At 28.1% G+C, this 8992-nt stretch overlaps 1 protein-coding gene across 2 annotated transcripts in view; it reads right to left on the bottom strand.

Annotated features, from left to right (window-relative positions):
• Positions 1-314: 314 nt before the first annotated feature.
• LOC145830164 (uncharacterized) overlaps positions 315-8992 on the bottom strand; it is a 75222-nt gene continuing 66544 nt past the window's right edge. For both annotated transcript variants that reach the window (XM_082938064.1, XM_082938081.1), the window contains one exon: positions 315-420. The gene's annotated coding sequence lies outside the window, so the exon portion shown is untranslated. The remainder of the gene's footprint in view (positions 421-8992) is intronic.

Below are 8992 nucleotides of genomic sequence, written 5' to 3'. Positions count from 1 at the left end.
TTAGGAATTGAATCTTTTTTATACAAAAGACTGAAAATAATAAGAGATTAAGTAAGCGATGCGGACGAAGAAATAAGAATAAAATTGAACTTTACCTTTTATAAATTTGTTTATATTGTTGTATGTTACTTATATATCAATTTTTAAGCACAATAAGCATAGCCGATTTAGACTTTTATCTTATTCATTCATTAATAAGCATATATTTTTGTAGTTGATTAAGTATTTGAAATAAGTTTTTAGTAAACATTCTACTATACGGCTTTATAGTTTCCGTTAAGCAGTGAAACCGATAACTAATAAAGTAAATAATAAATCGATTGTATAGTTTATTTTATACAAAGTTCTAAAAAAATTTAACTACTTTAAATAAATTCTTTCTTCAACTGGTTGCATGTACAATTGTACGATTATTGTGTTCTGAAAAATATTGATTATTTTTATTATAGTAAATAGCATTAAGTCGGTAAAATAAAAGTTTGATAATGTTTTTGTTACCAACTAGATTAGTGGTGGGCAACTTTACTGTCGCTGAGCCAGATTAAGAAAACAACGGACTTATTTTATCATACTATACAAAAAAATAAAAATCAACGATATTGAATTCTATTTAATGTCGACATAACTAATAAGATAAGGTATAAACTATACTGTGTGAAAAAACAGTACATTATTGAATATGTAACGCCTCTGGCTAAATAAAATAAACTTTTCAATATTTCAAACATTAGGGGGTTTTTTATATTGTTTTGCCGCCAAACAAACAAAAGTTGGAGAGTGGGTTTTTGCTTTTTGGAGTTTTTTAGATTGGATTTTCTGATAGAATTTTGCATAGAAAAGGACTATAAAACGTAGTGAGTATATTTGATATTGTTTTTGCCGTAAATTTCGTGTTATAATAAATTCTTTGATTTGTTTATACATTGTGAGTTGCTATAAATAAATCTTGTGGTTGCTACATTCACATTACTAGTTAAAAGTTTTTCTGCTATAGATTTAATAAGATTTGTAAACAGTTTGCTTCTCTTAAAAGTTATCTCAGTCAAGATTAATTCTAAGATTTTTAAAATAATTGAATTCTTTGAGTAAATTATTCTAATAACCAACCATTAGTTAATTTATATTTGGTTGTTGCTATAATTAAATAAGTTTTAGTTTTTGCTACCATTATCCATAAATGTAAATCATTGTGATTTTAGTAATTAATTTGCAAGCAGTCTTTCTCACTTTTTAACATTTTTCTATCAAACAGTTTGCTTCTCTTAAAAGTTATCTCAGTCAAGATTAATTTTAAGATTTTTAAAATAATTGAATTCTTTGAGTAAATTATTCTAATAACCAACCATTAGTTAATTTATATTTGGTTGTTGCTATAATTAAATAAGTTTTAGTTTTTGCTACGATTATCCATAAATGTAAATCATTGTGATTTTAGTAATTAATTTGCAAGCAGTCTTTCTCACTTTTTAACATTTTTCTATCAAACAGTTTGCTTCTCTTAAAAGTTATCTCAGTCAAGATTAATTTTAAGATTTTTAAAATAATTGAATTCTTTGAGTAAATTATTCTAATAACCAACCATTAGTTAATTTATATTTGGTTGTTGCTATAATTAAATAAGTTTTAGTTTTTGCTACGATTATCCATAAATGTAAATCATTGTGATTTTAGTAATTAATTTGCAAGCAGTCTTTCTCACTTTTTAACATTTTTCTATCAAACTCAGTTATATCAGTTTGATACTGGTGGTTCAATAGTGTGGCTTATCACCCCTATACCCTGTTTAAACAATATCATCAGTGTAATTCAATAGTGTGGCTTTAGCACCCTATTCCCTAAATAATATCCATCATAGCCAGTAATAGTAATGAGAGTGAGCTTAACTTTACAAGACGAGTTAGTAACCGACTGCGAGATCAAGGCGTCGAGCCCCGGCCTATTGACCTGCAGTGCTCTGCACTCCGTGACAGGTTTTGTCCCATTGGACAAGTATCGTCCTTGAGTGTACGATAAATAGATAAAAAAATCACTCAAAATTTATGTAACTAAATATACTTCGCGCCATTCCATTAGTTGTTAAATACCAATAAATGATAGATTTAAAATTTATATAGTCATAAAGTAACTAAAAAAGGATAGTTAAAGACAAAAGTTAATGGCATGGTTGCCACAGATAAAGCTGAGAAAAATTTCCTGACTTTTCCTAACTTTTTACTAACAATATCCTGACTTTTCTAAATCAAATTCTTAATTTAAAATTATTCTAAAATACATAATCTAACACTTGAAACTATATAAAGCTTTTAATCTATTTTTAATACAGGTTAAAACAACAGTTTTTTTGCTGAATTCAATCAAAAAACTTCCATTACATTACTTGAACCATCTGTGTATAATTGATGTATTTGCAATAAACAGCTCTATCAGCAAAGTACTTATATTATTACCTTATAAACACAGCTTGTTCATTATTATTCCAGCAATATGTTTTCGAAATGTGGTCCAAGGCCAAAATTTATCATGTATGATAACTTTGTTCGGGCCATCTGACATGACTGTGCTATTGCACTGTCGGGAAACATTTTTTTGTTCAGCTCCGCAAGTTTGTTACACGAACTGGCTGAGCAATTGTGCTTGACACACTGTCATAATTTCAGCGGTTGTGGTTTGTGACTTACTTGCCAAACCTATTGATGGGCTTACATCACTGCTCTCACAACTTGCTACTCTGCCGCTGCTCTCACCACTTACCCCACTGGAGCTTGATCCAGCATTATAGAAAAATTATTGGATTCGGTGAACTCCTGGCTTTTTATTTCTATGTCCAGCTTCATTCATATGTACAGTGATTGCTTTTCTTCCCATATTTGATAGTGACATAGTACATGAACACCACCTGTATTTAAACTTTTGTGTATATATCACAGTCTCGTTATGGAAGTGTCCTTGCTAAAGATCATCAATACTAAAAAGTTTTCAAAATCTGCTTGTTCAAGTAGGGTACTTGTTCAATATGTTAAAAGAAAAAATTTGCAGTTTTATAAAGGATATTTTACTAATTTATACGTAATGAAGGCATTGGAAATTGAATAATTTTCTAGATTTCTAGGAAAATTTTGGAATTTTTTTCTGACTTTGAAGGATTTTTAAATAAATTTTACGATTTGAAGGCTTTGGAAAATAAGGAATTTTGTGAATTTAAACTGACAAAATCTGACTTTTAAATATTATCAAATTTCCTGACTTTTCCAAAACCCCCCGTTTTTCCTGACTTTTATCATTTTTTTAAATTTTTCCTGACTTTTCCTGATTTTCTGACCATGTGGCAACCCTGTAATGGTTAAAAAACAAAAACAGTTTACTTATAATTTCCAAAATAATACTCAAATTACAATACAATTTTAATCAAATAATTTATACTATATTACAACTATAAACAAAAATTAATAAAGATTACGAAAATAAAGAAACAGTAAAGTCAAAGTCTTCATGCTTACAAATATTAGATATTCTTTATAAAATACATATGCATTTGAGTTCAACTAGATCAAAAGATTTACTGGAACTTTATATTATTCTAAATATTTCTAAATCATATTTGTTTGCCCATGCATGGTTTTTTACTTAATTTTTTATAGTCTTCGGTATATGTTAGTTAATACTCTTTTTAACTTGCCTAAAAGTCATCCCGATATTATTTGTTTCACATTTTTGTTAAGCTTAACAACAAGTTCATCATTACTCAATGTAAATCAACCAAAAAAATATTACTTATTGAATTTCGAAAAGAGTGTACTTTAAAAATGAATGTTTGTAATTAGATTTATGAAGAATCAATTGTATGTGAATCAGGTTAAGAAAAAAAATGATTTGAGAAAATTAAAATCGATAAAATATTAGATACTTGAGTTCTCTAACTTTAAACTTGTTCAAATGATTTGAAAAGTTTAACAACACCCGTAATTTTTGACACTTTTAAAAACTACTTTGAGGAAGTGGTAAACGAAGAGAACAGAAAAATATGGTGAGATTATAGTCTACTCTCTTAGACTTAATTCAGATTTAACCAGTATTAATTTTGGCAATCATCAACAACATTGAGATGTTTCGCGCCATCAAAAATATACTTCACCACAGGACCAACAACAACTGCATCCGAGAAAACCCATGACCGGTTTTGTCTTCATTAGGTATCAAAAGAAGGCATAGTCGCGAAATACTGCTAATAAGATCTAACCAAGCGGTTAAAGTACATAAACACTGAAGCGTGGTTTGTGGGTGAAATTTACAATATGTTGTTAGTCGTGTGGTGAAGTTCATTATTTTATTTTACCATTGCTTATTTATATTATTATTTTTAGCTTTTTTTCACACTTTTATATATATGTATATATAAAGATAGCATTGTCGCGGCACAGTATCTAGACGTCAAAAAAGTTCCTTAAGAGGAGTTAATAAAAAGTTGTATGATATGCTGTAAAATATTTAAAACGTTATATTAAGGAAGAACAGTTATAGAAAAGTTAGTTTACAATGATTAACATTTTATAGCATAGAAGTACTACAGATAGTAGAAGTATAAGTATAGACATGAGGTCATCCTTAGGGATCACTTTTGCTAGTATTTTTTGGTTGTTATTGAAACAAGATTATATATGATGTTTAGTAAACGTTGAGACATTATAGATATATCAATGGTGGGAAACTGTCAAATTTGCACGAGCGTACAAAACTGCACGAGGGCACAAATTTGCACGAAGATACTTTTGCACGAGGGGATAAAATTGCACGACGACACTTTTACACGAGCAGAAAATTTTGCACGAAGACAATTTTGCACGGGTTGATTTTTATTTTAATAAACTTTTTAAATTTTAATTTAGTTTTTTTTTCACTATCACTGTTACCCCTAACTCTTACCCTCGGTCTGTAGTTTTTTTTTTAAATTAAATTATTTTAATTAATTTATTGTTTTTGATAAATTTTATTATTTTTTATTTAATTTTTACTGTCACTGTTACTCCTAACCCTTATCTTGGTCAGTAACTTTTTTGTGCAGTTTTGTCTTTGTGCAAAACTATCTTCGTGTAATTTTGTCATCGTGGAATTAGGTCTTCGTGTAATTTTGACCTGTTCCCACAATGCACACGGAATTTATTTTGAGTTGCACAAATCTCATGTAGGGGTGAACGAAATTCGCTATGAATGTTAAACGAAACATTCTTGCATTTCAGATGAACAGAAAAAAACTAAAAGGTTTCAGGAATTTTTTGAGGGGAGTTTTGAAATTTTTAAGGATTTTTTGGAGTTTTTAAAAAAAGCAAAATAAAATGAACTCAGAGTTTTTTTTGGGCAGTTTTGAAATTTACACAAGATATTCAGCAAAAATTAAAAAATTACATTTTCTACTGAATAGCAAAACAAAGGTCTTCAGCTTTTGGCAAGGAGTTTTGAAGTCTACACTAGATATTACAGCAAGTTTTTTTGAAATTTACACTAGATATTCAGGAGTTTCTGATAAAGAGCAAAAAATGTTTCAGACCTTTATTTGGGAAGTTATGAGCTTGGGCTAAACAAAATCTTTTTTTTTCAGTTTAGTGCGTACAGACTTTAAATACCGTGAAGATCACTGGTCTAGAACAATAGTAAAACCTGGTAGAAAAATTCAATAAACTAGCATAAAATATGGTAGTTTGTTTGCCATTTTGATTGTTGGTATGAAGCAAGTTAAATCGGAACGACGTTTAAGAAACATAAGAGAATTAAGTAACATAAGTCAAAAAGTACAGAAAATTGTTGTAATTCAGATGGCAAATCTACTCAAGTCTCGAATTCCATAATACTATCATGCATTTCAGAACATTTGGTAAATAACCGTGAATATACAAACAATTATAATTTAAAGTTGCAATAGTATTTACGATTTAATTAAACTGAAATCCGTAAGTATTTTAGTAAAAAAAAATATTCTTGAATACACTAAAACTTAAAATCAAAAAATATTTCGATTAGACTAAATCTCTACTTAATTTCAAAATGTTTTTTTTTTATTGTAAAGTTTTTTTCAATGAAGCTGTACTGTAATTTTAATTTAATAACTGTAAATAGGTTGTTTATTAATGTATTGTTTATTGATCAACCAGATCTTTTTTCAAAACTAAGATCCGACCGGATCCGGATACTTGATCAAAACTTGAAAAACGTAGTTAAATAATACTTTAAATGAATTCAAACGACTAGTTTCGATCATTTTTATCTAAAAATTTATATAAAACTCTTAATATTATGCATTTATAAACACTTTATTTTTGAAATTGTTTTTCACTTAGTTATTGTGAAATTAAAAAAAATAAACTCTCTTAATTTAAACTAAATAAAACTAAAAACATACTAGTTGAACTATAACAGACTATAAAAGTCTCTAGCTAGATAATAGTAAAGTGCTTGAACAAACGTGAGCGAATATAAAATAATAATACGTTCAGAACAAGCGTTTATTGGTATTACCGAGGTTTAACTGCTAAGCAGCTCTTCAGGTACAATAATAATTACAATGTAACATTATTATTATTGTACCTGAAAAGCTGCTTAGCAGTGAAATCTCGGTAGTACAAGTGAAGGTGTGTTCTGAACGTTTTTTTTTTAAGTTGAAAAAGATAAATACATAAATAAAAAAAATTAAAAGAAGTAGGGGCAAAAGTCATCAGAGCTAAAGCTTGGACTCAAATGTGGCGTAAGGTTAGCTCAAAGTAACATAAGGTTTTTAAAATATTAAGCATACAACTTGGATCATCAGACCGTAAGCTCAAGGTAGACTGAGACTACCGAGAGCTTGTATGTGTATGTCTAAAAAGAGCTTGTGGTTAAAAATAAATTATTAAAAAATAAACTAAACTCTTTAGAAATTCTTTTTATCATAACTTGCTTATTATTAAAAAAAAAAAACAGAATTTTTCTTTTAAACTTTCTTTACAAACACCTTAAACATAGTCTTGTGTCTAAAACTTAGATTTTGTGAAAATATTTCATGTAGATTCTCTACTATATGTGCTCTAGCCCTAAAAGAAAATAAAGAGAGACCTTTTTTATTTTTTCGAGTTGTATGTATTACATTTAATGTTTGTACAGGAGTCCAATGTTTAAGAGTGGTACAAGGTTGTTATTCTAATATTAGGAAGACAGTTTTATAACCAAAAAGTTATACTTTTTAGAACCTATTTTTAAGATCAACTTTAATAAATTCGTTGTAAAACAATGCATTACTGTCGTTATGAAATTAAATTGTGCTGCAAAAGACTGAAAATTTAATGAAACATATGTATAAAAGTTATGTTAAATGTTGAAAATTAGTTTTTAGTTTATTAACATTCAGTTCAGTCAACTTTGTTATAGAATAAGGGTAGAGAATATACTGCCTGCAAGTAAAATCTGGCTTGCGACTATATTTTTAAAGAAAACAGTTTGTACTAAACACGAAAAAAAGGTAGCAACTCATTTTTTTCTGGTTGAACGAAATACCAATATTCGCCAAAAAAAATTCTTTAAACTAGTTGATGAAATTTGACAACGAAAGTGGTCAATTGAATAAAACTTAGTCGAAACACTATTAGAATTAATCTGCCAAATTTAGAGTTATTGGCGATTTAGCCAATTTATATATATATATATATTATATAAGCCTTTAATGCTATTTATTAAATTAAACAAATAAATTATAATTTCATAGCTTATAATCGCTAAAAGTGTTTTTGAAGTTATTAACGAAAATTAGCCAAATACAATTTTATAGAGGTTAAAACCTAATAGTTTATGTTTACTTTTAATAAACTGATTAAATTATTGAAATTACTTATTGTTATGTATCGAAATTTCATAATGATTGTAAAGTTATTTTAAACAATATTTTTACATCTATTAAGTTTTCTGTAAAACTTTATGAGTTTTAGTTTACTATCATGTTTTAATTTTGGATTATACAAGTGTCAACATGTTTTCAAGACTAAAAGTAATACACGATAAATTATTGTCAAGCATAACGCTAAAGTTTTGTTCAGTAATTATCAAAATAAGTTTCTTAATTTAGAACTTTAGCTAGTGATCTATCGGATGCTGGTACTTTTTCAGACTAAGATCCGCCCGGATCCGGATCTAAAAGGACAATATCCGGTCGATCACTAATACTTTTTATAAAACTTTGGTAATGACTTTTTTTTTTTAATTACAGGGTTGCCACAGATCAAGCTGAAAAGAAATTCCTGACTTTTCTAAAAAGAATTCCTGAGTTTTCTTCACCGAATTTTTAATTTAAACCGATTAAAAAATACTAATCCAAAAACTTAAAACTATGTAAGGTCTTATCTTAATTTTATACAGATTAAAATAACAATTCTTTTGCTTGATTCAATCATCTAACTTTTTGATCCCTTTATATATATATATATAATTGCCGTAAAATAAATATAGATAACTGCCCATTAAAATGTAATTGTTTAATAAAAAAAATGTTATTTATAAAGTTAAAATTGAAAGTAAGGGCCCAGATAAAATTTATATCGGAAGTACAGCAGGCAGTTTCAAGGATAGTTATGCTAACCATAAACATACTTTTGAAAATATAAATAAAAAACAAAGCACGCGTTTATCGGATTATGTCTGGAGCTTTTTTCACAGGTACGGTAAAAGGCCAAACATGGAGTAGAGTATTGTTTCAAAGATCAAACATGCATCCAAAGGAGTAAGTAGAATTTGCCCAAATTGCAATACAGAAAGAGCAGCAATTGCAGCAGAAGATAAAGACCTACTTCAGAATAAGCGGCAAGATTTATCGAGTATTTGTCCCCACAACCGACGATTCTACTTTAAATAACTCGGTCTACTTATGCACTTACTTTTTTCACATCATTCACATTTACAATCACAAACACTTGCAAATTTAATACTTCATGTTTTTAAGCTGCATAAATTATTGATCAATTTGTTGAATTTATTATGA

Source organism: Thalia democratica, chromosome 1, assembly GCF_965202585.1.
Source record: "Thalia democratica chromosome 1, ktThaDemo2.hap1.1, whole genome shotgun sequence".
NCBI lineage: Eukaryota > Metazoa > Chordata > Thaliacea > Salpida > Salpidae > Thalia > Thalia democratica.
Note: the sequence above shows the minus strand (reverse complement) of the source record. Positions and strands in the feature narration are given on the sequence as shown.